Genomic DNA, 26,618 nt, shown 5'->3' with positions numbered 1-26,618 from the left:
TAATAGGATCAAATTTCCTTGTGTTTTCAATTAGCATCTGCCTTGTATTTATAAGACAAACAAGAATATTGTTGCTGAATGCAGCTTGTGTGTGCTTTGTGCTCCTTTGCCCTGTTCAAATGATGAAAGGAAATAAAGTTTGTATTTTATCCAACTACCTGTGCTAAAAAGTGATGGGAACAGTGTTTGTAATTTCTTCTACTTTTTCAGTGACACAAAGTTCAAGCTGCTTATCTAATTGGTGAAAATGCAATGTCTGTTTATCACACTCACTTTGACTATATATGTTGTAGCAAGAGATTTTTTCTCGCTTACGGCCATACCAGCCTGGGTACGCCCGATCTCGTCTGATCTCGGAAGCTAAGCAGGGTCGGGCCTGGTTAGTACTTGGATGGGAGACCGCCTGGGAATACCAGGTGCTGTAAGCATTTTGTCCACGAGGGTGTGCTCTTGCACTATTTCATCAGCAACACTGCCTTGTATTAAGCATTTAATGATGAATTGACTAAATGTCTGTTTTATCAGACTCACTTTGACTATATATGTTGTAGCAAGAGATTGTTTCTCGCTTACGGCCATACCAGCCTGGGTACGCCCGATCTCGTCTGATCTCGGAAGCTAAGCAGGGTCGGGCCTGGTTAGTACTTGGATGGGAGACCGCCTGGGAATACCAGGTGCTGTAAGCATTTTGTCCACGAGGGTGTGCCCCTGCACTATTTCATCAGCAACACTGCCTTGTAGTAAGCATTTAATGATGAATTGACTAAATGCAGCTTCCTGCCTTTTTAATAGGATCAAATTTCCTTGTGTTTTCAATTAGCATCTGCCTTGTATTTATAAGACAAACAAGAATATTGTTGCTGAATGCAGCTTGTGTGTGCTTTGTGCTCCTTTGCCCTGTTCAAATGATGAAAGGAAATAAAGTTTGTATTTTATCCAACTACCTGTGCTAAAAAGTGATGGGAACAGTGTTTGTAATTTCTTCTACTTTTTCAGTGACACAAAGTTCAAGCTGCTTATCTAATTGGTGAAAATGCAATGTCTGTTTATCACACTCACTTTGACTATATATGTTGTAGCAAGAGATTTTTTCTCGCTTACGGCCATACCAGCCTGGGTACGCCCGATCTCGTCTGATCTCGGAAGCTAAGCAGGGTCGGGCCTGGTTAGTACTTGGATGGGAGACCGCCTGGGAATACCAGGTGCTGTAAGCATTTTGTCCACGAGGGTGTGCTCTTGCACTATTTCATCAGCAACACTGCCTTGTATTAAGCATTTAATGATGAATTGACTAAATGTCTGTTTTATCAGACTCACTTTGACTATATATGTTGTAGCAAGAGATTGTTTCTCGCTTACGGCCATACCAGCCTGGGTACGCCCGATCTCGTCTGATCTCGGAAGCTAAGCAGGGTCGGGCCTGGTTAGTACTTGGATGGGAGACCGCCTGGGAATACCAGGTGCTGTAAGCATTTTGTCCACGAGGGTGTGCCCCTGCACTATTTCATCAGCAACACTGCCTTGTAGTAAGCATTTAATGATGAATTGACTAAATGCAGCTTCCTGCCTTTTTAATAGGATCAAATTTCCTTGTGTTTTCAATTAGCATCTGCCTTGTATTTATAAGACAAACAAGAATATTGTTGCTGAATGCAGCTTGTGTGTGCTTTGTGCTCCTTTGCCCTGTTCAAATGATGAAAGGAAATAAAGTTTGTATTTTATCCAACTACCTGTGCTAAAAAGTGATGGGAACAGTGTTTGTAATTTCTTCTACTTTTTCAGTGACACAAAGTTCAAGCTGCTTATCTAATTGGTGAAAATGCAATGTCTGTTTATCACACTCACTTTGACTATATATGTTGTAGCAAGAGATTGTTTCTCGCTTACGGCCATACCAGCCTGGGTACGCCCGATCTCGTCTGATCTCGGAAGCTAAGCAGGGTCGGGCCTGGTTAGTACTTGGATGGGAGACCGCCTGGGAATACCAGGTGCTGTAAGCATTTTGTCCACGAGGGTGTGCTCTTGCACTATTTCATCAGCAACACTGCCTTGTATTAAGCATTTAATGATGAATTGACTAAATGTCTGTTTTATCAGACTCACTTTGACTATATATGTTGTAGCAAGAGATTGTTTCTCGCTTACGGCCATACCAGCCTGGGTACGCCCGATCTCGTCTGATCTCGGAAGCTAAGCATGGTCGGGCCTGGTTAGTACTTGGATGGGAGACCGCCTGGGAATACCAGGTGCTGTAAGCATTTTGTCCACGAGGGTGTGCCCCTGCACTATTTCATCAGCAACACTGCCTTGTAGTAAGCATTTAATGATGAATTGACTAAATGCAGCTTCCTGCCTTTTTAATAGGATCAAATTTCCTTGTGTTTTCAATTAGCATCTGCCTTGTATTTATAAGACAAACAAGAATATTGTTGCTGAATGCAGCTTGTGTGTGCTTTGTGCTCCTTTGCCCTGTTCAAATGATGAAAGGAAATAAAGTTTGTATTTTATCCAACTACCTGTGCTAAAAAGTGATGGGAACAGTGTTTGTAATTTCTTCTACTTTTTCAGTGACACAAAGTTCAAGCTGCTTATCTAATTGGTGAAAATGCAATGTCTGTTTATCACACTCACTTTGACTATATATGTTGTAGCAAGAGATTGTTTCTCGCTTACGGCCATACCATCCTGGGTACGCCCGATCTCGTCTGATCTCGGAAGCTAAGCATGGTCGGGCCTGGTTAGTACTTGGATGGGAGACCGCCTGGGAATACCAGGTGCTGTAAGCATTTTGTCCACGAGGGTGTGCCCCTGCACTATTTCATCAGCAACACTGCCTTGTAGTAAGCATTTAATGATGAATTGACTAAATGCAGCTTCCTGCCTTTTTAATAGGATCAAATTTCCTTGTGTTTTCAATTAGCATCTGCCTTGTATTTATAAGACAAACAAGAATATTGTTGCTGAATGCAGCTTGTGTGTGCTTTGTGCTCCTTTGCCCTGTTCAAATGATGAAAGGAAATAAAGTTTGTATTTTATCCAACTACCTGTGCTAAAAAGTGATGGGAACAGTGTTTGTAATTTCTTCTACTTTTTCAGTGACACAAAGTTCAAGCTGCTTATCTAATTGGTGAAAATGCAATGTCTGTTTATCACACTCACTTTGAATATATATGTTGTAGCAAGAGATTGTTTCTCGCTTACGGCCATACCAGCCTGGGTACGCCCGATCTCGTCTGATCTCGGAAGCTAAGCACGGTCGGGCCTGGTTAGTACTTGGATGGGAGACCGCCTGGGAATACCAGGTGCTGTAAGCATTTTGTCCACGAGGGTGTGCCCCTGCACTATTTCATCAGCAACACTGCCTTGTAGTAAGCATTTAATGATGAATTGACTAAATGCAGCTTCCTGCCTTTTTAATAGGATCAAATTTCCTTGTGTTTTCAATTAGCATCTGCCTTGTATTTATAAGACAAACAAGAATATTGTTGCTGAATGCAGCTTGTGTGTGCTTTGTGCTCCTTTGCCCTGTTCAAATGATGAAAGGAAATAAAGTTTGTATTTTATCCAACTACCTGTGCTAAAAAGTGATGGGAACAGTGTTTGTAATTTCTTCTACTTTTTCAGTGACACAAAGTTCAAGCTGCTTATCTAATTGGTGAAAATGCAATGTCTGTTTATCACACTCACTTTGACTATATATGTTGTAGCAAGAGATTGTTTCTCGCTTACGGCCATACCAGCCTGGGTACGCCCGATCTCGTCTGATCTCGGAAGCTAAGCACGGTCGGGCCTGGTTAGTACTTGGATGGGAGACCGCCTGGGAATACCAGGTGCTGTAAGCATTTTGTCCACGAGGGTGTGCCCCTGCACTATTTCATCAGCAACACTGCCTTGTAGTAAGCATTTAATGATGAATTGACTAAATGCAGCTTCCTGCCTTTTTAATAGGATCAAATTTCCTTGTGTTTTCAATTAGCATCTGCCTTGTATTTATAAGACAAACAAGAATATTGTTGCTGAATGCAGCTTGTGTGTGCTTTGTGCTCCTTTGCCCTGTTCAAATGATGAAAGGAAATAAAGTTTGTATTTTATCCAACTACCTGTGCTAAAAAGTGATGGGAACAGTGTTTGTAATTTCTTCTACTTTTTCAGTGACACAAAGTTCAAGCTGCTTATCTAATTGGTGAAAATGCAATGTCTGTTTATCACACTCACTTTGACTATATATGTTGTAGCAAGAGATTGTTTCTCGCTTACGGCCATACCAGCCTGGGTACGCCCGATCTCGTCTGATCTCGGAAGCTAAGCAGGGTCGGGCCTGGTTAGTACTTGGATGGGAGACCGCCTGGGAATACCAGGTGCTGTAAGCATTTTGTCCACGAGGGTGTGCTCTTGCACTATTTCATCAGCAACACTGCCTTGTATTAAGCATTTAATGATGAATTGACTAAATGTCTGTTTTATCAGACTCACTTTGACTATATATGTTGTAGCAAGAGATTGTTTCTCGCTTACGGCCATACCAGCCTGGGTACGCCCGATCTCGTCTCATCTCGGCAGCTAAGCATGGTCGGGCCTGGTTAGTACTTGGATGGGAGACCGCCTGGGAATACCAGGTGCTGTAAGCATTTTGTCCACGAGGGTGTGCCCCTGCACTATTTCATCAGCAACACTGCCTTGTAGTAAGCATTTAATGATGAATTGACTAAATGCAGCTTCCTGCCTTTTTAATAGGATCAAATTTCCTTGTGTTTTCAATCAGCATCTGCCTTGTATTTATAAGACAAACAAGAATATTGTTGCTGAATGCAGCTTGTGTGTGCTTTGTGCTCCTTTGCCCTGTTCAAATGATGAAAGGAAATAAAGTTTGTATTTTATCCAACTACCTGTGCTAAAAAGTGATGGGAACAGTGTTTGTAATTTCTTCTACTTTTTCAGTGACACAAAGTTCAAGCTGCTTATCTAATTGGTGAAAATGCAATGTCTGTTTATCACACTCACTTTGACTATATATGTTGTAGCAAGAGATTGTTTCTCGCTTACGGCCATACCAGCCTGGGTACGCCCGATCTCGTCTGATCTCGGAAGCTAAGCATGGTCGGGCCTGGTTAGTACTTGGATGGGAGACCGCCTGGGAATACCAGGTGCTGTAAGCATTTTGTCCACGAGGGTGTGCCCCTGCACTATTTCATCAGCAACACTGCCTTGTAGTAAGCATTTAATGATGAATTGACTAAATGCAGCTTCCTGCCTTTTTAATAGGATCAAATTTCCTTGTGTTTTCAATTAGCATCTGCCTTGTATTTATAAGACAAACAAGAATATTGTTGCTGAATGCAGCTTGTGTGTGCTTTGTGCTCCTTTGCCCTGTTCAAATGATGAAAGGAAATAAAGTTTGTATTTTATCCAACTACCTGTGCTAAAAAGTGATGGGAACAGTGTTTGTAATTTCTTCTACTTTTTCAGTGACACAAAGTTCAAGCTGCTTATCTAATTGGTGAAAATGCAATGTCTGTTTATCACACTCACTTTGACTATATATGTTGTAGCAAGAGATTGTTTCTCGCTTACGGCCATACCATCCTGGGTACGCCCGATCTCGTCTGATCTCGGAAGCTAAGCATGGTCGGGCCTGGTTAGTACTTGGATGGGAGACCGCCTGGGAATACCAGGTGCTGTAAGCATTTTGTCCACGAGGGTGTGCCCCTGCACTATTTCATCAGCAACACTGCCTTGTAGTAAGCATTTAATGATGAATTGACTAAATGCAGCTTCCTGCCTTTTTAATAGGATCAAATTTCCTTGTGTTTTCAATTAGCATCTGCCTTGTATTTATAAGACAAACAAGAATATTGTTGCTGAATGCAGCTTGTGTGTGCTTTGTGCTCCTTTGCCCTGTTCAAATGATGAAAGGAAATAAAGTTTGTATTTTATCCAACTACCTGTGCTAAAAAGTGATGGGAACAGTGTTTGTAATTTCTTCTACTTTTTCAGTGACACAAAGTTCAAGCTGCTTATCTAATTGGTGAAAATGCAATGTCTGTTTATCACACTCACTTTGAATATATATGTTGTAGCAAGAGATTGTTTCTCGCTTACGGCCATACCAGCCTGGGTACGCCCGATCTCGTCTGATCTCGGAAGCTAAGCACGGTCGGGCCTGGTTAGTACTTGGATGGGAGACCGCCTGGGAATACCAGGTGCTGTAAGCATTTTGTCCACGAGGGTGTGCCCCTGCACTATTTCATCAGCAACACTGCCTTGTAGTAAGCATTTAATGATGAATTGACTAAATGCAGCTTCCTGCCTTTTTAATAGGATCAAATTTCCTTGTGTTTTCAATTAGCATCTGCCTTGTATTTATAAGACAAACAAGAATATTGTTGCTGAATGCAGCTTGTGTGTGCTTTGTGCTCCTTTGCCCTGTTCAAATGATGAAAGGAAATAAAGTTTGTATTTTATCCAACTACCTGTGCTAAAAAGTGATGGGAACAGTGTTTGTAATTTCTTCTACTTTTTCAGTGACACAAAGTTCAAGCTGCTTATCTAATTGGTGAAAATGCAATGTCTGTTTATCACACTCACTTTGACTATATATGTTGTAGCAAGAGATTGTTTCTCGCTTACGGCCATACCAGCCTGGGTACGCCCGATCTCGTCTGATCTCGGAAGCTAAGCACGGTCGGGCCTGGTTAGTACTTGGATGGGAGACCGCCTGGGAATACCAGGTGCTGTAAGCATTTTGTCCACGAGGGTGTGCCCCTGCACTATTTCATCAGCAACACTGCCTTGTAGTAAGCATTTAATGATGAATTGACTAAATGCAGCTTCCTGCCTTTTTAATAGGATCAAATTTCCTTGTGTTTTCAATTAGCATCTGCCTTGTATTTATAAGACAAACAAGAATATTGTTGCTGAATGCAGCTTGTGTGTGCTTTGTGCTCCTTTGCCCTGTTCAAATGATGAAAGGAAATAAAGTTTGTATTTTATCCAACTACCTGTGCTAAAAAGTGATGGGAACAGTGTTTGTAATTTCTTCTACTTTTTCAGTGACACAAAGTTCAAGCTGCTTATCTAATTGGTGAAAATGCAATGTCTGTTTATCACACTCACTTTGACTATATATGTTGTAGCAAGAGATTGTTTCTCGCTTACGGCCATACCAGCCTGGGTACGCCCGATCTCGTCTGATCTCGGAAGCTAAGCAGGGTCGGGCCTGGTTAGTACTTGGATGGGAGACCGCCTGGGAATACCAGGTGCTGTAAGCATTTTGTCCACGAGGGTGTGCTCTTGCACTATTTCATCAGCAACACTGCCTTGTATTAAGCATTTAATGATGAATTGACTAAATGTCTGTTTTATCAGACTCACTTTGACTATATATGTTGTAGCAAGAGATTGTTTCTCGCTTACGGCCATACCAGCCTGGGTACGCCCGATCTCGTCTCATCTCGGAAGCTAAGCATGGTCGGGCCTGGTTAGTACTTGGATGGGAGACCGCCTGGGAATACCAGGTGCTGTAAGCATTTTGTCCACGAGGGTGTGCCCCTGCACTATTTCATCAGCAACACTGCCTTGTAGTAAGCATTTAATGATGAATTGACTAAATGCAGCTTCCTGCCTTTTTAATAGGATCAAATTTCCTTGTGTTTTCAATCAGCATCTGCCTTGTATTTATAAGACAAACAAGAATATTGTTGCTGAATGCAGCTTGTGTGTGCTTTGTGCTCCTTTGCCCTGTTCAAATGATGAAAGGAAATAAAGTTTGTATTTTATCCAACTACCTGTGCTAAAAAGTGATGGGAACAGTGTTTGTAATTTCTTCTACTTTTTCAGTGACACAAAGTTCAAGCTGCTTATCTAATTGGTGAAAATGCAATGTCTGTTTATCACACTCACTTTGACTATATATGTTGTAGCAAGAGATTGTTTCTCGCTTACGGCCATACCAGCCTGGGTACGCCCGATCTCGTCTGATCTCGGAAGCTAAGCAGGGTCGGGCCTGGTTAGTACTTGGATGGGAGACCGCCTGGGAATACCAGGTGCTGTAAGCATTTTGTCCACGAGGGTGTGCCCCTGCACTATTTCATCAGCAACACTGCCTTGTAGTAAGCATTTAATGATGAATTGACTAAATGCAGCTTCCTGCCTTTTTAATAGGATCAAATTTCCTTGTGTTTTCAATTAGCATCTGCCTTGTATTTATAAGACAAACAAGAATATTGTTGCTGAATGCAGCTTGTGTGTGCTTTGTGCTCCTTTGCCCTGTTCAAATGATGAAAGGAAATAAAGTTTGTATTTTATCCAACTACCTGTGCTAAAAAGTGATGGGAACAGTGTTTGTAATTTCTTCTACTTTTTCAGTGACACAAAGTTCAAGCTGCTTATCTAATTGGTGAAAATGCAATGTCTGTTTATCACACTCACTTTGACTATATATGTTGTAGCAAGAGATTGTTTCTCGCTTACGGCCATACCAGCCTGGGTACGCCCGATCTCGTCTGATCTCGGAAGCTAAGCAGGGTCGGGCCTGGTTAGTACTTGGATGGGAGACCGCCTGGGAATACCAGGTGCTGTAAGCATTTTGTCCACGAGGGTGTGCCCCTGCACTATTTCATCAGCAACACTGCCTTGTAGTAAGCATTTAATGATGAATTGACTAAATGCAGCTTCCTGCCTTTTTAATAGGATCAAATTTCCTTGTGTTTTCAATTAGCATCTGCCTTGTATTTATAAGACAAACAAGAATATTGTTGCTGAATGCAGCTTGTGTGTGCTTTGTGCTCCTTTGCCCTGTTCAAATGATGAAAGGAAATAAAGTTTGTATTTTATCCAACTACCTGTGCTAAAAAGTGATGGGAACAGTGTTTGTAATTTCTTCTACTTTTTCAGTGACACAAAGTTCAAGCTGCTTATCTAATTGGTGAAAATGCAATGTCTGTTTATCACACTCACTTTGACTATATATGTTGTAGCAAGAGATTGTTTCTCGCTTACGGCCATACCAGCCTGGGTACGCCCGATCTCGTCTGATCTCGGAAGCTAAGCACGGTCGGGCCTGGTTAGTACTTGGATGGGAGACCGCCTGGGAATACCAGGTGCTGTAAGCATTTTGTCCACGAGGGTGTGCCCCTGCACTATTTCATCAGCAACACTGCCTTGTAGTAAGCATTTAATGATGAATTGACTAAATGCAGCTTCCTGCCTTTTTAATAGGATCAAATTTCCTTGTGTTTTCAATTAGCATCTGCCTTGTATTTATAAGACAAACAAGAATATTGTTGCTGAATGCAGCTTGTGTGTGCTTTGTGCTCCTTTGCCCTGTTCAAATGATGAAAGGAAATAAAGTTTGTATTTTATCCAACTACCTGTGCTAAAAAGTGATGGGAACAGTGTTTGTAATTTCTTCTACTTTTTCAGTGACACAAAGTTCAAGCTGCTTATCTAATTGGTGAAAATGCAATGTCTGTTTATCACACTCACTTTGACTATATATGTTGTAGCAAGAGATTGTTTCTCGCTTACGGCCATACCAGCCTGGGTACGCCCGATCTCGTCTGATCTCGGAAGCTAAGCAGGGTCGGGCCTGGTTAGTACTTGGATGGGAGACCGCCTGGGAATACCAGGTGCTGTAAGCATTTTGTCCACGAGGGTGTGCCCCTGCACTATTTCATCAGCAACACTGCCTTGTAGTAAGCATTTAATGATGAATTGACTAAATGCAGCTTCCTGCCTTTTTAATAGGATCAAATTTCCTTGTGTTTTCAATTAGCATCTGCCTTGTATTTATAAGACAAACAAGAATATTGTTGCTGAATGCAGCTTGTGTGTGCTTTGTGCTCCTTTGCCCTGTTCAAATGATGAAAGGAAATAAAGTTTGTATTTTATCCAACTACCTGTGCTAAAAAGTGATGGGAACAGTGTTTGTAATTTCTTCTACTTTTTCAGTGACACAAAGTTCAAGCTGCTTATCTAATTGGTGAAAATGCAATGTCTGTTTATCACACTCACTTTGACTATATATGTTGTAGCAAGAGATTGTTTCTCGCTTACGGCCATACCAGCCTGGGTACGCCCGATCTCGTCTGATCTCGGAAGCTAAGCAGGGTCGGGCCTGGTTAGTACTTGGATGGGAGACCGCCTGGGAATACCAGGTGCTGTAAGCATTTTGTCCACGAGGGTGTGCCCCTGCACTATTTCATCAGCAACACTGCCTTGTAGTAAGCATTTAATGATGAATTGACTAAATGCAGCTTCCTGCCTTTTTAATAGGATCAAATTTCCTTGTGTTTTCAATTAGCATCTGCCTTGTATTTATAAGACAAACAAGAATATTGTTGCTGAATGCAGCTTGTGTGTGCTTTGTGCTCCTTTGCCCTGTTCAAATGATGAAAGGAAATAAAGTTTGTATTTTATCCAACTACCTGTGCTAAAAAGTGATGGGAACAGTGTTTGTAATTTCTTCTACTTTTTCAGTGACACAAAGTTCAAGCTGCTTATCTAATTGGTGAAAATGCAATGTCTGTTTATCACACTCACTTTGACTATATATGTTGTAGCAAGAGATTGTTTCTCGCTTACGGCCATACCAGCCAGGGTACGCCCGATCTCGTCTGATCTCGGAAGCTAAGCACGGTCGGGCCTGGTTAGTACTTGGATGGGAGACCGCCTGGGAATACCAGGTGCTGTAAGCATTTTGTCCACGAGGGTGTGCCCCTGCACTATTTCATCAGCAACACTGCCTTGTAGTAAGCATTTAATGATGAATTGACTAAATGCAGCTTCCTGCCTTTTTAATAGGATCAAATTTCCTTGTGTTTTCAATTAGCATCTGCCTTGTATTTATAAGACAAACAAGAATATTGTTGCTGAATGCAGCTTGTGTGTGCTTTGTGCTCCTTTGCCCTGTTCAAATGATGAAAGGAAATAAAGTTTGTATTTTATCCAACTACCTGTGCTAAAAAGTGATGGGAACAGTGTTTGTAATTTCTTCTACTTTTTCAGTGACACAAAGTTCAAGCTGCTTATCTAATTGGTGAAAATGCAATGTCTGTTTATCACACTCACTTTGACTATATATGTTGTAGCAAGAGATTGTTTCTCGCTTACGGCCATACCAGCCTGGGTACGCCCGATCTCGTCTGATCTCGGAAGCTAAGCAGGGTCGGGCCTGGTTAGTACTTGGATGGGAGACCGCCTGGGAATACCAGGTGCTGTAAGCATTTTGTCCACGAGGGTGTGCTCTTGCACTATTTCATCAGCAACACTGCCTTGTATTAAGCATTTAATGATGAATTGACTAAATGTCTGTTTTATCAGACTCACTTTGACTATATATGTTGTAGCAAGAGATTGTTTCTCGCTTACGGCCATACCAGCCTGGGTACGCCCGATCTCGTCTGATCTCGGAAGCTAAGCAGGGTCGGTCCTGGTTAGTACTTGGATGGGAGACCGCCTGGGAATACCAGGTGCTGTAAGCATTTTGTCCACGAGGGTGTGCCCCTGCACTATTTCATCAGCAACACTGCCTTGTAGTAAGCATTTAATGATGAATTGACTAAATGCAGCTTCCTGCCTTTTTAATAGGATCAAATTTCCTTGTGTTTTCAATTAGCATCTGCCTTGTATTTATAAGACAAACAAGAATATTGTTGCTGAATGCAGCTTGTGTGTGCTTTGTGCTCCTTTGCCCTGTTCAAATGATGAAAGGAAATAAAGTTTGTATTTTATCCAACTACCTGTGCTAAAAAGTGATGGGAACAGTGTTTGTAATTTCTTCTACTTTTTCAGTGACACAAAGTTCAAGCTGCTTATCTAATTGGTGAAAATGCAATGTCTGTTTATCACACTCACTTTGACTATATATGTTGTAGCAAGAGATTGTTTCTCGCTTACGGCCATACCAGCCTGGGTACTCCCGATCTCGTCTGATCTCGGAAGCTAAGCAGGGTCGGGCCTGGTTAGTACTTGGATGAGAGACCGCCTGGGAATACCAGGTGCTGTAAGCATTTTGTCCACGAGGGTGTGCCCCTGCACTATTTCATCAGCAACACTGCCTTGTAGTAAGCATTTAATGATGAATTGACTAAATGCAGCTTCCTGCCTTTTTAATAGGATCAAATTTCCTTGTGTTTTCAATTAGCATCTGCCTTGTATTTATAAGACAAACAAGAATATTGTTGCTGAATGCAGCTTGTGTGTGCTTTGTGCTCCTTTGCCCTGTTCAAATGATGAAAGGAAATAAAGTTTGTATTTTATCCAACTACCTGTGCTAAAAAGTGATGGGAACAGTGTTTGTAATTTCTTCTACTTTTTCAGTGACACAAAGTTCAAGCTGCTTATCTAATTGGTGAAAATGCAATGTCTGTTTATCACACTCACTTTGACTATATATGTTGTAGCAAGAGATTTTTTCTCGCTTACGGCCATACCAGCCTGGGTACGCCCGATCTCGTCTGATCTCGGAAGCTAAGCAGGGTCGGGCCTGGTTAGTACTTGGATGGGAGACCGCCTGGGAATACCAGGTGCTGTAAGCATTTTGTCCACGAGGGTGTGCCCCTGCACTATTTCATCAGCAACACTGCCTTGTAGTAAGCATTTAATGATGAATTGACTAAATGCAGCTTCCTGCCTTTTTAATAGGATCAAATTTCCTTGTGTTTTCAATTAGCATCTGCCTTGTATTTATAAGACAAACAAGAATATTGTTGCTGAATGCAGCTTGTGTGTGCTTTGTGCTCCTTTGCCCTGTTCAAATGATGAAAGGAAATAAAGTTTGTATTTTATCCAACTACCTGTGCTAAAAAGTGATGGGAACAGTGTTTGTAATTTCTTCTACTTTTTCAGTGACACAAAGTTCAAGCTGCTTATCTAATTGGTGAAAATGCAATGTCTGTTTATCACACTCACTTTGACTATATATGTTGTAGCAAGAGATTGTTTCTCGCTTACGGCCATACCAGCCTGGGTACGCCCGATCTCGTCTGATCTCGGAAGCTAAGCAGGGTCGGGCCTGGTTAGTACTTGGATGGGAGACCGCCTGGGAATACCAGGTGCTGTAAGCATTTTGTCCACGAGGGTGTGCTCTTGCACTATTTCATCAGCAACACTGCCTTGTATTAAGCATTTAATGATGAATTGACTAAATGTCTGTTTTATCAGACTCACTTTGACTATATATGTTGTAGCAAGAGATTGTTTCTCGCTTACGGCCATACCAGCCTGGGTACGCCCGATCTCGTCTGATCTCGGAAGCTAAGCAGGGTCGGGCCTGGTTAGTACTTGGATGGGAGACCGCTTGGGAATACCAGGTGCTGTAAGCATTTTGTCCACGAGGGTGTGCCCCTGCACTATTTCATCAGCAACACTGCCTTGTAGTAAGCATTTAATGATGAATTGACTAAATGCAGCTTCCTGCCTTTTTAATAGGATCAAATTTCCTTGTGTTTTCAATTAGCATCTGCCTTGTATTTATAAGACAAACAAGAATATTGTTGCTGAATGCAGCTTGTGTGTGCTTTGTGCTCCTTTGCCCTGTTCAAATGATGAAAGGAAATAAAGTTTGTATTTTATCCAACTACCTGTGCTAAAAAGTGATGGGAACAGTGTTTGTAATTTCTTCTACTTTTTCAGTGACACAAAGTTCAAGCTGCTTATCTAATTGGTGAAAATGCAATGTCTGTTTATCACACTCACTTTGACTATATATGTTGTAGCAAGAGATTGTTTCTCGCTTACGGCCATACCATCCTGGGTACGCCCGATCTCGTCTGATCTCGGAAGCTAAGCATGGTCGGGCCTGGTTAGTACTTGGATGGGAGACCGCCTGGGAATACCAGGTGCTGTAAGCATTTTGTCCACGAGGGTGTGCCCCTGCACTATTTCATCAGCAACACTGCCTTGTAGTAAGCATTTAATGATGAATTGACTAAATGCAGCTTCCTGCCTTTTTAATAGGATCAAATTTCCTTGTGTTTTCAATTAGCATCTGCCTTGTATTTATAAGACAAACAAGAATATTGTTGCTGAATGCAGCTTGTGTGTGCTTTGTGCTCCTTTGCCCTGTTCAAATGATGAAAGGAAATAAAGTTTGTATTTTATCCAACTACCTGTGCTAAAAAGTGATGGGAACAGTGTTTGTAATTTCTTCTACTTTTTCAGTGACACAAAGTTCAAGCTGCTTATCTAATTGGTGAAAATGCAATGTCTGTTTATCACACTCACTTTGACTATATATGTTGTAGCAAGAGATTGTTTCTCGCTTACGGCCATACCAGCCTGGGTACGCCCGATCTCGTCTGATCTCGGAAGCTAAGCACGGTCGGGCCTGGTTAGTACTTGGATGGGAGACCGCCTGGGAATACCAGGTGCTGTAAGCATTTTGTCCACGAGGGTGTGCCCCTGCACTATTTCATCAGCAACACTGCCTTGTAGTAAGCATTTAATGATGAATTGACTAAATGCAGCTTCCTGCCTTTTTAATAGGATCAAATTTCCTTGTGTTTTCAATTAGCATCTGCCTTGTATTTATAAGACAAACAAGAATATTGTTGCTGAATGCAGCTTGTGTGTGCTTTGTGCTCCTTTGCCCTGTTCAAATGATGAAAGGAAATAAAGTTTGTATTTTATCCAACTACCTGTGCTAAAAAGTGATGGGAACAGTGTTTGTAATTTCTTCTACTTTTTCAGTGACACAAAGTTCAAGCTGCTTATCTAATTGGTGAAAATGCAATGTCTGTTTATCACACTCACTTTGACTATATATGTTGTAGCAAGAGATTGTTTCTCGCTTACGGCCATACCAGCCTGGGTACGCCCGATCTCGTCTGATCTCGGAAGCTAAGCACGGTCGGGCCTGGTTAGTACTTGGATGGGAGACCGCCTGGGAATACCAGGTGCTGTAAGCATTTTGTCCACGAGGGTGTGCCCCTGCACTATTTCATCAGCAACACTGCCTTGTAGTAAGCATTTAATGATGAATTGACTAAATGCAGCTTCCTGCCTTTTTAATAGGATCAAATTTCCTTGTGTTTTCAATTAGCATCTGCCTTGTATTTATAAGACAAACAAGAATATTGTTGCTGAATGCAGCTTGTGTGTGCTTTGTGCTCCTTTGCCCTGTTCAAATGATGAAAGGAAATAAAGTTTGTATTTTATCCAACTACCTGTGCTAAAAAGTGATGGGAACAGTGTTTGTAATTTCTTCTACTTTTTCAGTGACACAAAGTTCAAGCTGCTTATCTAATTGGTGAAAATGCAATGTCTGTTTATCACACTCACTTTGACTATATATGTTGTAGCAAGAGATTGTTTCTCGCTTACGGCCATACCAGCCTGGGTACGCCCGATCTCGTCTGATCTCGGAAGCTAAGCAGGGTCGGGCCTGGTTAGTACTTGGATGGGAGACCGCCTGGGAATACCAGGTGCTGTAAGCATTTTGTCCACGAGGGTGTGCTCTTGCACTATTTCATCAGCAACACTGCCTTGTATTAAGCATTTAATGATGAATTGACTAAATGTCTGTTTTATCAGACTCACTTTGACTATATATGTTGTAGCAAGAGATTGTTTCTCGCTTACGGCCATACCAGCCTGGGTACGCCCGATCTCGTCTCATCTCGGAAGCTAAGCATGGTCGGGCCTGGTTAGTACTTGGATGGGAGACCGCCTGGGAATACCAGGTGCTGTAAGCATTTTGTCCACGAGGGTGTGCCCCTGCACTATTTCATCAGCAACACTGCCTTGTAGTAAGCATTTAATGATGAATTGACTAAATGCAGCTTCCTGCCTTTTTAATAGGATCAAATTTCCTTGTGTTTTCAATTAGCATCTGCCTTGTATTTATAAGACAAACAAGAATATTGTTGCTGAATGCAGCTTGTGTGTGCTTTGTGCTCCTTTGCCCTGTTCAAATGATGAAAGGAAATAAAGTTTGTATTTTATCCAACTACCTGTGCTAAAAAGTGATGGGAACAGTGTTTGTAATTTCTTCTACTTTTTCAGTGACACAAAGTTCAAGCTGCTTATCTAATTGGTGAAAATGCAATGTCTGTTTATCACACTCACTTTGACTATATATGTTGTAGCAAGAGATTGTTTCTCGCTTACGGCCATACCAGCCTGGGTACGCCCGATCTCGTCTGATCTCGGAAGCTAAGCAGGGTCGGGCCTGGTTAGTACTTGGATGGGAGACCGCCTGGGAATACCAGGTGCTGTAAGCATTTTGTCCACGAGGGTGTGCCCCTGCACTATTTCATCAGCAACACTGCCTTGTAGTAAGCATTTAATGATGAATTGACTAAATGCAGCTTCCTGCCTTTTTAATAGGATCAAATTTCCTTGTGTTTTCAATTAGCATCTGCCTTGTATTTATAAGACAAACAAGAATATTGTTGCTGAATGCAGCTTGTGTGTGCTTTGTGCTCCTTTGCCCTGTTCAAATGATGAAAGGAAATAAAGTTTGTATTTTATCCAACTACCTGTGCTAAAAAGTGATGGGAACAGTGTTTGTAATTTCTTCTACTTTTTCAGTGACACAAAGTTCAAGCTGCTTATCTAATTGGTGAAAATGCAATGTCTGTTTATCACACTCACTTTGACTATATATGTTGTAGCAAGAGATTGTTTCTCGCTTACGGCCATACCAGCCTGGGTACGCCCGATCTCGTCTGATCTCGGAAGCTAAGCAGGGTCGGGCCTGGTTAGTACTTGGATGGGAGACCGCCTGGGAATACCAGGTGCTGTAAGCATTTTGTCCACGAGGGTGTGCCCCTGCACTATTTCATCAGCAACACTGCCTTGTAGTAAGCATTTAATGATGAATTGACTAAATGCAGCTTCCTGCCTTTTTAATAGGATCAAATTTCCTTGTGTTTTCAATTAGCATCTGCCTTGTATTTATAAGACAAACAAGAATATTGTTGCTGAATGCAGCTTGTGTGTGCTTTGTGCTCCTTTGCCCTGTTCAAATGATGAAAGGAAATAAAGTTTGTATTTTATCCAACTACCTGTGCTAAAAAGTGATGGGAACAGTGTTTGTAATTTCTTCTACTTTTTCAGTGACACAAAGTTCAAGCTGCTTATCTAATTGGTGAAAATGCAATGTCTGTTTATCACACTCACTTTGACTATATATGTTGTAGCAAGAGATTGTTTCTCGCTTACGGCCATACCATCCTGGGTACGCCCGATCTCGTCTGATCTCGGAAGCTAAGCATGGTCGGGCCTGGTTAGTACTTGGATGGGAGACCGCCTGGGAATACCAGGTGCTGTAAGCATTTTGTCCACGAGGGTGTGCCCCTGCACTATTTCATCAGCAACACTGCCTTGTAGTAAGCATTTAATGATGAATTGACTAAATGCAGCTTCCTGCCTTTTTAATAGGATCAAATTTCCTTGTGTTTTCAATTAGCATCTGCCTTGTATTTATAAGACAAACAAGAATATTGTTGCTGAATGCAGCTTGTGTGTGCTTTGTGCTCCTTTGCCCTGTTCAAATGATGAAAGGAAATAAAGTTTGTATTTTATCCAACTACCTGTGCTAAAAAGTGATGGGAACAGTGTTTGTAATTTCTTCTACTTTTTCAGTGACACAAAGTTCAAGCTGCTTATCTAATTGGTGAAAATGCAATGTCTGTTTATCACACTCACTTTGACTATATATGTTGTAGCAAGAGATTGTTTCTCGCTTACGGCCATACCAGCCTGGGTACGCCCGATCTCGTCTGATCTCGGAAGCTAAGCACGGTCGGGCCTGGTTACTACTTGGATGGGAGACCGCCTGGGAATACCAGGTGCTGTAAGCATTTTGTCCACGAGGGTGTGCCCCTGCACTATTTCATCAGCAACACTGCCTTGTAGTAAGCATTTAATGATGAATTGACTAAATGCAGCTTCCTGCCTTTTTAATAGGATCAAATTTCCTTGTGTTTTCAATTAGCATCTGCCTTGTATTTATAAGACAAACAAGAATATTGTTGCTGAATGCAGCTTGTGTGTGCTTTGTGCTCCTTTGCCCTGTTCAAATGATGAAAGGAAATAAAGTTTGTATTTTATCCAACTACCTGTGCTAAAAAGTGATGGGAACAGTGTTTGTAATTTCTTCTACTTTTTCAGTGACACAAAGTTCAAGCTGCTTATCTAATTGGTGAAAATGCAATGTCTGTTTATCACACTCACTTTGACTATATATGTTGTAGCAAGAGATTGTTTCTCGCTTACGGCCATACCAGCCTGGGTACGCCCGATCTCGTCTGATCTCGGAAGCTAAGCACGGTCGGGCCTGGTTAGTACTTGGATGGGAGACCGCCTGGGAATACCAGGTGCTGTAAGCATTTTGTCCACGAGGGTGTGCCCCTGCACTATTTCATCAGCAACACTGCCTTGTAGTAAGCATTTAATGATGAATTGACTAAATGCAGCTTCCTGCCTTTTTAATAGGATCAAATTTCCTTGTGTTTTCAATTAGCATCTGCCTTGTATTTATAAGACAAACAAGAATATTGTTGCTGAATGCAGCTTGTGTGTGCTTTGTGCTCCTTTGCCCTGTTCAAATGATGAAAGGAAATAAAGTTTGTATTTTATCCAACTACCTGTGCTAAAAAGTGATGGGAACAGTGTTTGTAATTTCTTCTACTTTTTCAGTGACACAAAGTTCAAGCTGCTTATCTAATTGGTGAAAATGCAATGTCTGTTTATCACACTCACTTTGACTATATATGTTGTAGCAAGAGATTGTTTCTCGCTTACGGCCATACCAGCCTGGGTACGCCCGATCTCGTCTGATCTCGGAAGCTAAGCAGGGTCGGGCCTGGTTAGTACTTGGATGGGAGACCGCCTGGGAATACCAGGTGCTGTAAGCATTTTGTCCACGAGGGTGTGCTCTTGCACTATTTCATCAGCAACACTGCCTTGTATTAAGCATTTAATGATGAATTGACTAAATGTCTGTTTTATCAGACTCACTTTGACTATATATGTTGTAGCAAGAGATTGTTTCTCGCTTACGGCCATACCAGCCTGGGTACGCCCGATCTCGTCTCATCTCGGAAGCTAAGCATGGTCGGGCCTGGTTAGTACTTGGATGGGAGACCGCCTGGGAATACCAGGTGCTGTAAGCATTTTGTCCACGAGGGTGTGCCCCTGCACTATTTCATCAGCAACACTGCCTTGTAGTAAGCATTTAATGATGAATTGACTAAATGCAGCTTCCTGCCTTTTTAATAGGATCAAATTTCCTTGTGTTTTCAATTAGCATCTGCCTTGTATTTATAAGACAAACAAGAATATTGTTGCTGAATGCAGCTTGTGTGTGCTTTGTGCTCCTTTGCCCTGTTCAAATGATGAAAGGAAATAAAGTTTGTATTTTATCCAACTACCTGTGCTAAAAAGTGATGGGAACAGTGTTTGTAATTTCTTCTACTTTTTCAGTGACACAAAGTTCAAGCTGCTTATCTAATTGGTGAAAATGCAATGTCTGTTTATCACACTCACTTTGACTATATATGTTGTAGCAAGAGATTGTTTCTCGCTTACGGCCATACCAGCCTGGGTACGCCCGATCTCGTCTGATCTCGGAAGCTAAGCAGGGTCGGGCCTGGTTAGTACTTGGATGGGAGACCGCCTGGGAATACCAGGTGCTGTAAGCATTTTGTCCACGAGGGTGTGCCCCTGCACTATTTCATCAGCAACACTGCCTTGTAGTAAGCATTTAATGATGAATTGACTAAATGCAGCTTCCTGCCTTTTTAATAGGATCAAATTTCCTTGTGTTTTCAATTAGCATCTGCCTTGTATTTATAAGACAAACAAGAATATTGTTGCTGAATGCAGCTTGTGTGTGCTTTGTGCTCCTTTGCCCTGTTCAAATGATGAAAGGAAATAAAGTTTGTATTTTATCCAACTACCTGTGCTAAAAAGTGATGGGAACAGTGTTTGTAATTTCTTCTACTTTTTCAGTGACACAAAGTTCAAGCTGCTTATCTAATTGGTGAAAATGCAATGTCTGTTTATCACACTCACTTTGACTATATATGTTGTAGCAAGAGATTGTTTCTCGCTTACGGCCATACCAGCCTGGGTACGCCCGATCTCGTCTGATCTCGGAAGCTAAGCAGGGTCGGGCCTGGTTAGTACTTGGATGGGAGACCGCCTGGGAATACCAGGTGCTGTAAGCATTTTGTCCACGAGGGTGTGCCCCTGCACTATTTCATCAGCAACACTGCCTTGTAGTAAGCATTTAATGATGAATTGACTAAATGCAGCTTCCTGCCTTTTTAATAGGATCAAATTTCCTTGTGTTTTCAATTAGCATCTGCCTTGTATTTATAAGACAAACAAGAATATTGTTGCTGAATGCAGCTTGTGTGTGCTTTGTGCTCCTTTGCCCTGTTCAAATGATGAAAGGAAATAAAGTTTGTATTTTATCCAACTACCTGTGCTAAAAAGTGATGGGAACAGTGTTTGTAATTTCTTCTACTTTTTCAGTGACACAAAGTTCAAGCTGCTTATCTAATTGGTGAAAATGCAATGTCTGTTTATCACACTCACTTTGACTATATATGTTGTAGCAAGAGATTGTTTCTCGCTTACGGCCATACCATCCTGGGTACGCCCGATCTCGTCTGATCTCGGAAGCTAAGCATGGTCGGGCCTGGTTATTACTTGGATGGGAGACCGCCTGGGAATACCAGGTGCTGTAAGCATTTTGTCCACGAGGGTGTGCCCCTGCACTATTTCATCAGCAACACTGCCTTGTAGTAAGCATTTAATGATGAATTGACTAAATGCAGCTTCCTGCCTTTTTAATAGGATCAAATTTCCTTGTGTTTTCAATTAGCATCTGCCTTGTATTTATAAGACAAACAAGAATATTGTTGCTGAATGCAGCTTGTGTGTGCTTTGTGCTCCTTTGCCCTGTTCAAATGATGAAAGGAAATAAAGTTTGTATTTTATCCAACTACCTGTGCTAAAAAGTGATGGGAACAGTGTTTGTAATTTCTTCTACTTTTTCAGTGACACAAAGTTCAAGCTGCTTATCTAATTGGTGAAAATGCAATGTCTGTTTATCACACTCACTTTGACTATATATGTTGTAGCAAGAGATTGTTTCTCGCTTACGGCCATACCAGCCTGGGTACGCCCGATCTCGTCTGATCTCGGAAGCTAAGCACGGTCGGGCCTGGTTAGTACTTGGATGGGAGACCGCCTGGGAATACCAGGTGCTGTAAGCATTTTGTCCACGAGGGTGTGCCCCTGCACTATTTCATCAGCAACACTGCCTTGTAGTAAGCATTTAATGATGAATTGACTAAATGCAGCTTCCTGCCTTTTTAATAGGATCAAATTTCCTTGTGTTTTCAATTAGCATCTGCCTTGTATTTATAAGACAAACAAGAATATTGTTGCTGAATGCAGCTTGTGTGTGCTTTGTGCTCCTTTGCCCTGTTCAAATGATGAAAGGAAATAAAGTTTGTATTTTATCCAACTACCTGTGCTAAAAAGTGATGGGAACAGTGTTTGTAATTTCTTCTACTTTTTCAGTGACACAAAGTTCAAGCTGCTTATCTAATTGGTGAAAATGCAATGTCTGTTTATCACACTCACTTTGACTATATATGTTGTAGCAAGAGATTGTTTCTCGCTTACGGCCATACCAGCCTGGGTACGCCCGATCTCGTCTGATCTCGGAAGCTAAGCAGGGTCGGTCCTGGTTAGTACTTGGATGGGAGACCGCCTGGGAATACCAGGTGCTGTAAGCATTTTGTCCACGAGGGTGTGCTCTTGCACTATTTCATCAGCAACACTGCCTTGTATTAAGCATTTAATGATGAATTGACTAAATGTCTGTTTTATCAGACTCACTTTGACTATATATGTTGTAGCAAGAGATTGTTTCTCGCTTACGGCCATACCAGCCTGGGTACGCCCGATCTCGTCTCATCTCGGAAGCTAAGCATGGTCGGGCCTGGTTAGTACTTGGATGGGAGACCGCCTGGGAATACCAGGTGCTGTAAGCATTTTGTCCACGAGGGTGTGCCCCTGCACTATTTCATCAGCAACACTGCCTTGTAGTAAGCATTTAATGATGAATTGACTAAATGCAGCTTCCTGCCTTTTTAATAGGATCAAATTTCCTTGTGTTTTCAATTAGCATCTGCCTTGTATTTATAAGACAAACAAGAATATTGTTGCTGAATGCAGCTTGTGTGTGCTTTGTGCTCCTTTGCCCTGTTCAAATGATGAAAGGAAATAAAGTTTGTATTTTATCCAACTACCTGTGCTAAAAAGTGATGGGAACAGTGTTTGTAATTTCTTCTACTTTTTCAGTGACACAAAGTTCAAGCTGCTTATCTAATTGGTGAAAATGCAATGTCTGTTTATCACACTCACTTTGACTATATATGTTGTAGCAAGAGATTGTTTCTCGCTTACGGCCATACCAGCCTGGGTACGCCCGATCTCGTCTGATCTCGGAAGCTAAGCAGGGTCGGGCCTGGTTAGTACTTGGATGGGAGACCGCCTGGGAATACCAGGTGCTGTAAGCATTTTGTCCACGAGGGTGTGCCCCTGCACTATTTCATCAGCAACACTGCCTTGTAGTAAGCATTTAATGATGAATTGACTAAATGCAGCTTCCTGCCTTTTTAATAGGATCAAATTTCCTTGTGTTTTCAATTAGCATCTGCCTTGTATTTATAAGACAAACAAGAATATTGTTGCTGAATGCAGCTTGTGTGTGCTTTGTGCTCCTTTGCCCTGTTCAAATGATGAAAGGAAATAAAGTTTGTATTTTATCCAACTACCTGTGCTAAAAAGTGATGGGAACAGTGTTTGTAATTTCTTCTACTTTTTCAGTGACACAAAGTTCAAGCTGCTTATCTAATTGGTGAAAATGCAATGTCTGTTTATCACACTCACTTTGACTATATATGTTGTAGCAAGAGATTGTTTCTCGCTTACGGCCATACCATCCTGGGTACGCCCGATCTCGTCTGATCTCGGAAGCTAAGCATGGTCGGGCCTGGTTAGTACTTGGATGGGAGACCGCCTGGGAATACCAGGTGCTGTAAGCATTTTGTCCACGAGGGTGTGCCCCTGCACTATTTCATCAGCAACACTGCCTTGTAGTAAGCATTTAATGATGAATTGACTAAATGCAGCTTCCTGCCTTTTTAATAGGATCAAATTTCCTTGTGTTTTCAATTAGCATCTGCCTTGTATTTATAAGACAAACAAGAATATTGTTGCTGAATGCAGCTTGTGTGTGCTTTGTGCTCCTTTGCCCTGTTCAAATGATGAAAGGAAATAAAGTTTGTATTTTATCCAACTACCTGTGCTAAAAAGTGATGGGAACAGTGTTTGTAATTTCTTCTACTTTTTCAGTGACACAAAGTTCAAGCTGCTTATCTAATTGGTGAAAATGCAATGTCTGTTTATCACACTCACTTTGACTATATATGTTGTAGCAAGAGATTGTTTCTCGCTTACGGCCATACCAGCCTGGGTACGCCCGATCTCGTCTGATCTCGGAAGCTAAGCACGGTCGGGCCTGGTTAGTACTTGGATGGGAGACCGCCTGGGAATACCAGGTGCTGTAAGCATTTTGTCCACGAGGGTGTGCCCCTGCACTATTTCATCAGCAACACTGCCTTGTAGTAAGCATTTAATGATGAATTGACTAAATGCAGCTTCCTGCCTTTTTAATAGGATCAAATTTCCTTGTGTTTTCAATTAGCATCTGCCTTGTATTTATAAGACAAACAAGAATATTGTTGCTGAATGCAGCTTGTGTGTGCTTTGTGCTCCTTTGCCCTGTTCAAATGATGAAAGGAAATAAAGTTTGTATTTTATCCAACTACCTGTGCTAAAAAGTGATGGGAACAGTGTTTGTAATTTCTTCTACTTTTTCAGTGACACAAAGTTCAAGCTGCTTATCTAATTGGTGAAAATGCAATGTCTGTTTATCACACTCACTTTGACTATATATGTTGTAGCAAGAGATTGTTTCTCGCTTACGGCCATACCAGCCTGGGTACGCCCGATCTCGTCTGATCTCGGAAGCTAAGCAGGGTCGGGCCTGGTTAGTACTTGGATGGGAGACCGCCTGGGAATACCAGGTGCTGTAAGCATTTTGTCCACGAGGGTGTGCTCTTGCACTATTTCATCAGCAACACTGCCTTGTATTAAGCATTTAATGATGAATTGACTAAATGTCTGTTTTATCAGACTCACTTTGACTATATATGTTGTAGCAAGAGATTGTTTCTCGCTTACGGCCATACCAGCCTGGGTACGCCCGATCTCGTCTCATCTCGGAAGCTAAGCATGGTCGGGCCTGGTTAGTACTTGGATGGGAGACCGCCTGGGAATACCAGGTGCTGTAAGAATTTTGTCCACGAGGGTGTGCCCCTGCACTATTTCATCAGCAACACTGCCTTGTAGTAAGCATTTAATGATGAATTGACTAAATGCAGCTTCCTGCCTTTTTAATAGGATCAAATTTCCTTGTGTTTTCAATTAGCATCTGCCTTGTATTTATAAGACAAACAAGAATATTGTTGCTGAATGCAGCTTGTGTGTGCTTTGTGCTCCTTTGCCCTGTTCAAATGATGAAAGGAAATAAAGTTTGTATTTTATCCAACTACCTGTGCTAAAAAGTGATGGGAACAGTGTTTGTAATTTCTTCTACTTTTTCAGTGACACAAAGTTCAAGCTGCTTATCTAATTGGTGAAAATGCAATGTCTGTTTATCACACTCACTTTGACTATATATGTTGTAGCAAGAGATTGTTTCTCGCTTACGGCCATACCAGCCTGGGTACGCCCGATCTCGTCTGATCTCGGAAGCTAAGCAGGGTCGGGCCTGGTTAGTACTTGGATGGGAGACCGCCTGGGAATACCAGGTGCTGTAAGCATTTTGTCCACGAGGGTGTGCCCCTGCACTATTTCATCAGCAACACTGCCTTGTAGTAAGCATTTAATGATGAATTGACTAAATGCAGCTTCCTGCCTTTTTAATAGGATCAAATTTCCTTGTGTTTTCAATTAGCATCTGCCTTGTATTTATAAGACAAACAAGAATATTGTTGCTGAATGCAGCTTGTGTGTGCTTTGTGCTCCTTTGCCCTGTTCAAATGATGAAAGGAAATAAAGTTTGTATTTTATCCAACTACCTGTGCTAAAAAGTGATGGGAACAGTGTTTGTAATTTCTTCTACTTTTTCAGTGACACAAAGTTCAAGCTGCTTATCTAATTGGTGAAAATGCAATGTCTGTTTATCACACTCACTTTGACTATATATGTTGTAGCAAGAGATTGTTTCTCGCTTACGGCCATACCAGCCTGGGTACGCCCGATCTCGTCTGATCTCGGAAGCTAAGCAGGGTCGGGCCTGGTTAGTACTTGGATGGGAGACCGCCTGGGAATACCAGGTGCTGTAAGCATTTTGTCCACGAGGGTGTGCCCCTGCACTATTTCATCAGCAACACTGCCTTGTAGTAAGCATTTAATGATGAATTGACTAAATGCAGCTTCCTGCCTTTTTAATAGGATCAAATTTCCTTGTGTTTTCAATTAGCATCTGCCTTGTATTTATAAGACAAACAAGAATATTGTTGCTGAATGCAGCTTGTGTGTGCTTTGTGCTCCTTTGCCCTGTTCAAATGATGAAAGGAAATAAAGTTTGTATTTTATCCAACTACCTGTGCTAAAAAGTGATGGGAACAGTGTTTGTAATTTCTTCTACTTTTTCAGTGACACAAAGTTCAATTTGCCTATCTAATTGGTGAAAATGCAATGTCTGTTTATCACACTCACTTTGACTATATATGTTGTAGCAAGAGATTGTTTCTCGCTTACGGCCATACCAGCCTGGGTACGCCCGATCTCGTCTGATCTCGGAAGCTAAGCAGGGTCGGGCCTGGTTAGTACTTGGATGGGAGACCGCCTGGGAATACCAGGTGCTGTAAGCATTTTGTCCACGAGGGTGTGCCCCTGCACTATTTCATCAGCAACACTGCCTTGTAGTAAGCATTTAATGATGAATTGACTAAATGCAGCTTCCTGCCTTTTTAATAGGATCAAATTTCCTTGTGTTTTCAATTAGCATCTGCCTTGTATTTATAAGACAAACAAGAATATTGTTGCTGAATGCAGCTTGTGTGTGCTTTGTGCTCCTTTGCCCTGTTCAAATGATGAAAGGAAATAAAGTTTGTATTTTATCCAACTACCTGTGCAAAAAAGTGATGGGAACAGTGTTTGTAATTTCTTCTACTTTTTCAGTGACACAAAGTTCAATTTGCCTATCTAATTGGTGAAAATGCAATGTCTGTTTATCACACTCACTTTGACTATATATGTTGTAGCAAGAGATTGTTTCTCGCTTACGGCCATACCAGCCTGGGTACGCCCGATCTCGTCTGATCTCGGAAGCTAAGCAGGGTCGGGCCTGGTTAGTACTTGGATGGGAGACCGCCTGGGAATACCAGGTGCTGTAAGCATTTTGTCCACGAGGGTGTGCCCCTGCACTATTTCATCAGCAACACTGCCTTGTAGTAAGCATTTAATGATGAATTGACTAAATGCAGCTTCCTGCCTTTTTAATAGGATCAAATTTCCTT

General features: G+C 41.7%; 50 non-coding genes and 6 pseudogenes across 50 annotated transcripts; all 56 read left to right on the top strand.

Moving 5' to 3' along the window:
* Positions 1–309: 309 nt before the first annotated feature.
* On the top strand, positions 310–428 carry LOC145855952 (5S ribosomal RNA). Its single transcript, XR_014376840.1, has one exon. It is a non-coding gene; the product is annotated as a 5S ribosomal RNA (ribosomal RNA).
* Positions 429–567: 139 nt separating this feature from the next.
* Positions 568–686, top strand: LOC145855951 (5S ribosomal RNA). The gene has a single exon (XR_014376839.1). It is a non-coding gene; the product is annotated as a 5S ribosomal RNA (ribosomal RNA).
* Positions 687–1,095: 409 nt separating this feature from the next.
* Positions 1,096–1,214, top strand: LOC145855950 (5S ribosomal RNA). The gene has a single exon (XR_014376838.1). It is a non-coding gene; the product is annotated as a 5S ribosomal RNA (ribosomal RNA).
* Positions 1,215–1,353: 139 nt separating this feature from the next.
* LOC145855949 (5S ribosomal RNA) lies at positions 1,354–1,472 on the top strand. Its single transcript, XR_014376837.1, has one exon. It is a non-coding gene; the product is annotated as a 5S ribosomal RNA (ribosomal RNA).
* A 409-nt stretch (positions 1,473–1,881) lies between these two features.
* LOC145855947 (5S ribosomal RNA) lies at positions 1,882–2,000 on the top strand. The gene has a single exon (XR_014376835.1). It is a non-coding gene; the product is annotated as a 5S ribosomal RNA (ribosomal RNA).
* Positions 2,001–2,139: 139 nt separating this feature from the next.
* Positions 2,140–2,258, top strand: LOC145884933 (5S ribosomal RNA). Its single transcript, XR_014396513.1, has one exon. It is a non-coding gene; the product is annotated as a 5S ribosomal RNA (ribosomal RNA).
* A 409-nt stretch (positions 2,259–2,667) lies between these two features.
* On the top strand, positions 2,668–2,786 carry LOC145881764 (5S ribosomal RNA). Its single transcript, XR_014393334.1, has one exon. It is a non-coding gene; the product is annotated as a 5S ribosomal RNA (ribosomal RNA).
* Positions 2,787–3,195: 409 nt separating this feature from the next.
* LOC145884731 (5S ribosomal RNA) lies at positions 3,196–3,314 on the top strand. The gene has a single exon (XR_014396310.1). It is a non-coding gene; the product is annotated as a 5S ribosomal RNA (ribosomal RNA).
* A 409-nt stretch (positions 3,315–3,723) lies between these two features.
* On the top strand, positions 3,724–3,842 carry LOC145884730 (5S ribosomal RNA). The gene has a single exon (XR_014396309.1). It is a non-coding gene; the product is annotated as a 5S ribosomal RNA (ribosomal RNA).
* A 409-nt stretch (positions 3,843–4,251) lies between these two features.
* Positions 4,252–4,370, top strand: LOC145855946 (5S ribosomal RNA). Its single transcript, XR_014376834.1, has one exon. It is a non-coding gene; the product is annotated as a 5S ribosomal RNA (ribosomal RNA).
* A 139-nt stretch (positions 4,371–4,509) lies between these two features.
* Positions 4,510–4,628, top strand: LOC145852887 (uncharacterized; annotated as a pseudogene).
* Positions 4,629–5,037: 409 nt separating this feature from the next.
* On the top strand, positions 5,038–5,156 carry LOC145884932 (5S ribosomal RNA). The gene has a single exon (XR_014396512.1). It is a non-coding gene; the product is annotated as a 5S ribosomal RNA (ribosomal RNA).
* A 409-nt stretch (positions 5,157–5,565) lies between these two features.
* LOC145881763 (5S ribosomal RNA) lies at positions 5,566–5,684 on the top strand. Its single transcript, XR_014393333.1, has one exon. It is a non-coding gene; the product is annotated as a 5S ribosomal RNA (ribosomal RNA).
* A 409-nt stretch (positions 5,685–6,093) lies between these two features.
* LOC145884729 (5S ribosomal RNA) lies at positions 6,094–6,212 on the top strand. The gene has a single exon (XR_014396308.1). It is a non-coding gene; the product is annotated as a 5S ribosomal RNA (ribosomal RNA).
* A 409-nt stretch (positions 6,213–6,621) lies between these two features.
* Positions 6,622–6,740, top strand: LOC145884728 (5S ribosomal RNA). The gene has a single exon (XR_014396307.1). It is a non-coding gene; the product is annotated as a 5S ribosomal RNA (ribosomal RNA).
* A 409-nt stretch (positions 6,741–7,149) lies between these two features.
* LOC145855945 (5S ribosomal RNA) lies at positions 7,150–7,268 on the top strand. The gene has a single exon (XR_014376833.1). It is a non-coding gene; the product is annotated as a 5S ribosomal RNA (ribosomal RNA).
* Positions 7,269–7,407: 139 nt separating this feature from the next.
* On the top strand, positions 7,408–7,526 carry LOC145852621 (uncharacterized; annotated as a pseudogene).
* A 409-nt stretch (positions 7,527–7,935) lies between these two features.
* LOC145855944 (5S ribosomal RNA) lies at positions 7,936–8,054 on the top strand. Its single transcript, XR_014376832.1, has one exon. It is a non-coding gene; the product is annotated as a 5S ribosomal RNA (ribosomal RNA).
* Positions 8,055–8,463: 409 nt separating this feature from the next.
* Positions 8,464–8,582, top strand: LOC145855943 (5S ribosomal RNA). Its single transcript, XR_014376831.1, has one exon. It is a non-coding gene; the product is annotated as a 5S ribosomal RNA (ribosomal RNA).
* A 409-nt stretch (positions 8,583–8,991) lies between these two features.
* Positions 8,992–9,110, top strand: LOC145884727 (5S ribosomal RNA). The gene has a single exon (XR_014396306.1). It is a non-coding gene; the product is annotated as a 5S ribosomal RNA (ribosomal RNA).
* A 409-nt stretch (positions 9,111–9,519) lies between these two features.
* Positions 9,520–9,638, top strand: LOC145855941 (5S ribosomal RNA). Its single transcript, XR_014376829.1, has one exon. It is a non-coding gene; the product is annotated as a 5S ribosomal RNA (ribosomal RNA).
* A 409-nt stretch (positions 9,639–10,047) lies between these two features.
* On the top strand, positions 10,048–10,166 carry LOC145855940 (5S ribosomal RNA). The gene has a single exon (XR_014376828.1). It is a non-coding gene; the product is annotated as a 5S ribosomal RNA (ribosomal RNA).
* A 409-nt stretch (positions 10,167–10,575) lies between these two features.
* On the top strand, positions 10,576–10,694 carry LOC145887675 (5S ribosomal RNA). The gene has a single exon (XR_014399266.1). It is a non-coding gene; the product is annotated as a 5S ribosomal RNA (ribosomal RNA).
* A 409-nt stretch (positions 10,695–11,103) lies between these two features.
* LOC145855939 (5S ribosomal RNA) lies at positions 11,104–11,222 on the top strand. Its single transcript, XR_014376827.1, has one exon. It is a non-coding gene; the product is annotated as a 5S ribosomal RNA (ribosomal RNA).
* Positions 11,223–11,361: 139 nt separating this feature from the next.
* Positions 11,362–11,480, top strand: LOC145884872 (5S ribosomal RNA). Its single transcript, XR_014396452.1, has one exon. It is a non-coding gene; the product is annotated as a 5S ribosomal RNA (ribosomal RNA).
* Positions 11,481–11,889: 409 nt separating this feature from the next.
* Positions 11,890–12,008, top strand: LOC145885900 (5S ribosomal RNA). The gene has a single exon (XR_014397484.1). It is a non-coding gene; the product is annotated as a 5S ribosomal RNA (ribosomal RNA).
* Positions 12,009–12,417: 409 nt separating this feature from the next.
* Positions 12,418–12,536, top strand: LOC145855938 (5S ribosomal RNA). Its single transcript, XR_014376826.1, has one exon. It is a non-coding gene; the product is annotated as a 5S ribosomal RNA (ribosomal RNA).
* Positions 12,537–12,945: 409 nt separating this feature from the next.
* LOC145855937 (5S ribosomal RNA) lies at positions 12,946–13,064 on the top strand. The gene has a single exon (XR_014376825.1). It is a non-coding gene; the product is annotated as a 5S ribosomal RNA (ribosomal RNA).
* A 139-nt stretch (positions 13,065–13,203) lies between these two features.
* Positions 13,204–13,322, top strand: LOC145881619 (5S ribosomal RNA). Its single transcript, XR_014393192.1, has one exon. It is a non-coding gene; the product is annotated as a 5S ribosomal RNA (ribosomal RNA).
* Positions 13,323–13,731: 409 nt separating this feature from the next.
* Positions 13,732–13,850, top strand: LOC145881762 (5S ribosomal RNA). The gene has a single exon (XR_014393332.1). It is a non-coding gene; the product is annotated as a 5S ribosomal RNA (ribosomal RNA).
* A 409-nt stretch (positions 13,851–14,259) lies between these two features.
* On the top strand, positions 14,260–14,378 carry LOC145884726 (5S ribosomal RNA). Its single transcript, XR_014396305.1, has one exon. It is a non-coding gene; the product is annotated as a 5S ribosomal RNA (ribosomal RNA).
* A 409-nt stretch (positions 14,379–14,787) lies between these two features.
* On the top strand, positions 14,788–14,906 carry LOC145884724 (5S ribosomal RNA). Its single transcript, XR_014396303.1, has one exon. It is a non-coding gene; the product is annotated as a 5S ribosomal RNA (ribosomal RNA).
* A 409-nt stretch (positions 14,907–15,315) lies between these two features.
* LOC145855936 (5S ribosomal RNA) lies at positions 15,316–15,434 on the top strand. Its single transcript, XR_014376824.1, has one exon. It is a non-coding gene; the product is annotated as a 5S ribosomal RNA (ribosomal RNA).
* A 139-nt stretch (positions 15,435–15,573) lies between these two features.
* On the top strand, positions 15,574–15,692 carry LOC145852620 (uncharacterized; annotated as a pseudogene).
* A 409-nt stretch (positions 15,693–16,101) lies between these two features.
* On the top strand, positions 16,102–16,220 carry LOC145855935 (5S ribosomal RNA). The gene has a single exon (XR_014376823.1). It is a non-coding gene; the product is annotated as a 5S ribosomal RNA (ribosomal RNA).
* A 409-nt stretch (positions 16,221–16,629) lies between these two features.
* LOC145855934 (5S ribosomal RNA) lies at positions 16,630–16,748 on the top strand. The gene has a single exon (XR_014376822.1). It is a non-coding gene; the product is annotated as a 5S ribosomal RNA (ribosomal RNA).
* Positions 16,749–17,157: 409 nt separating this feature from the next.
* LOC145881761 (5S ribosomal RNA) lies at positions 17,158–17,276 on the top strand. The gene has a single exon (XR_014393331.1). It is a non-coding gene; the product is annotated as a 5S ribosomal RNA (ribosomal RNA).
* Positions 17,277–17,685: 409 nt separating this feature from the next.
* LOC145850872 (5S ribosomal RNA) lies at positions 17,686–17,804 on the top strand. The gene has a single exon (XR_014372721.1). It is a non-coding gene; the product is annotated as a 5S ribosomal RNA (ribosomal RNA).
* A 409-nt stretch (positions 17,805–18,213) lies between these two features.
* Positions 18,214–18,332, top strand: LOC145884723 (5S ribosomal RNA). Its single transcript, XR_014396302.1, has one exon. It is a non-coding gene; the product is annotated as a 5S ribosomal RNA (ribosomal RNA).
* Positions 18,333–18,741: 409 nt separating this feature from the next.
* LOC145855933 (5S ribosomal RNA) lies at positions 18,742–18,860 on the top strand. Its single transcript, XR_014376821.1, has one exon. It is a non-coding gene; the product is annotated as a 5S ribosomal RNA (ribosomal RNA).
* A 139-nt stretch (positions 18,861–18,999) lies between these two features.
* On the top strand, positions 19,000–19,118 carry LOC145852619 (uncharacterized; annotated as a pseudogene).
* Positions 19,119–19,527: 409 nt separating this feature from the next.
* Positions 19,528–19,646, top strand: LOC145855932 (5S ribosomal RNA). The gene has a single exon (XR_014376820.1). It is a non-coding gene; the product is annotated as a 5S ribosomal RNA (ribosomal RNA).
* Positions 19,647–20,055: 409 nt separating this feature from the next.
* On the top strand, positions 20,056–20,174 carry LOC145855930 (5S ribosomal RNA). Its single transcript, XR_014376818.1, has one exon. It is a non-coding gene; the product is annotated as a 5S ribosomal RNA (ribosomal RNA).
* A 409-nt stretch (positions 20,175–20,583) lies between these two features.
* LOC145886440 (5S ribosomal RNA) lies at positions 20,584–20,702 on the top strand. The gene has a single exon (XR_014398025.1). It is a non-coding gene; the product is annotated as a 5S ribosomal RNA (ribosomal RNA).
* A 409-nt stretch (positions 20,703–21,111) lies between these two features.
* Positions 21,112–21,230, top strand: LOC145884722 (5S ribosomal RNA). Its single transcript, XR_014396301.1, has one exon. It is a non-coding gene; the product is annotated as a 5S ribosomal RNA (ribosomal RNA).
* Positions 21,231–21,639: 409 nt separating this feature from the next.
* Positions 21,640–21,758, top strand: LOC145884871 (5S ribosomal RNA). Its single transcript, XR_014396451.1, has one exon. It is a non-coding gene; the product is annotated as a 5S ribosomal RNA (ribosomal RNA).
* A 139-nt stretch (positions 21,759–21,897) lies between these two features.
* On the top strand, positions 21,898–22,016 carry LOC145852617 (uncharacterized; annotated as a pseudogene).
* A 409-nt stretch (positions 22,017–22,425) lies between these two features.
* On the top strand, positions 22,426–22,544 carry LOC145855929 (5S ribosomal RNA). Its single transcript, XR_014376817.1, has one exon. It is a non-coding gene; the product is annotated as a 5S ribosomal RNA (ribosomal RNA).
* A 409-nt stretch (positions 22,545–22,953) lies between these two features.
* Positions 22,954–23,072, top strand: LOC145881760 (5S ribosomal RNA). The gene has a single exon (XR_014393330.1). It is a non-coding gene; the product is annotated as a 5S ribosomal RNA (ribosomal RNA).
* Positions 23,073–23,481: 409 nt separating this feature from the next.
* Positions 23,482–23,600, top strand: LOC145884721 (5S ribosomal RNA). Its single transcript, XR_014396300.1, has one exon. It is a non-coding gene; the product is annotated as a 5S ribosomal RNA (ribosomal RNA).
* Positions 23,601–24,009: 409 nt separating this feature from the next.
* Positions 24,010–24,128, top strand: LOC145855928 (5S ribosomal RNA). Its single transcript, XR_014376816.1, has one exon. It is a non-coding gene; the product is annotated as a 5S ribosomal RNA (ribosomal RNA).
* Positions 24,129–24,267: 139 nt separating this feature from the next.
* Positions 24,268–24,386, top strand: LOC145853102 (uncharacterized; annotated as a pseudogene).
* Positions 24,387–24,795: 409 nt separating this feature from the next.
* Positions 24,796–24,914, top strand: LOC145855927 (5S ribosomal RNA). Its single transcript, XR_014376815.1, has one exon. It is a non-coding gene; the product is annotated as a 5S ribosomal RNA (ribosomal RNA).
* Positions 24,915–25,323: 409 nt separating this feature from the next.
* Positions 25,324–25,442, top strand: LOC145855926 (5S ribosomal RNA). Its single transcript, XR_014376814.1, has one exon. It is a non-coding gene; the product is annotated as a 5S ribosomal RNA (ribosomal RNA).
* Positions 25,443–25,851: 409 nt separating this feature from the next.
* Positions 25,852–25,970, top strand: LOC145855925 (5S ribosomal RNA). The gene has a single exon (XR_014376813.1). It is a non-coding gene; the product is annotated as a 5S ribosomal RNA (ribosomal RNA).
* A 409-nt stretch (positions 25,971–26,379) lies between these two features.
* LOC145855924 (5S ribosomal RNA) lies at positions 26,380–26,498 on the top strand. The gene has a single exon (XR_014376812.1). It is a non-coding gene; the product is annotated as a 5S ribosomal RNA (ribosomal RNA).
* The last annotated feature ends 120 nt before the right edge of the window (positions 26,499–26,618 follow it).

Source organism: Salmo salar, chromosome 08 (assembly GCF_965601325.2).
Source record: "Salmo salar chromosome 08, fSalSal1, whole genome shotgun sequence".
Lineage (NCBI taxonomy): Eukaryota > Metazoa > Chordata > Actinopteri > Salmoniformes > Salmonidae > Salmo > Salmo salar.
The sequence above is the reverse complement of the archived record's forward strand: the minus strand, read 5'-3'. Positions and strand labels throughout refer to the sequence as shown.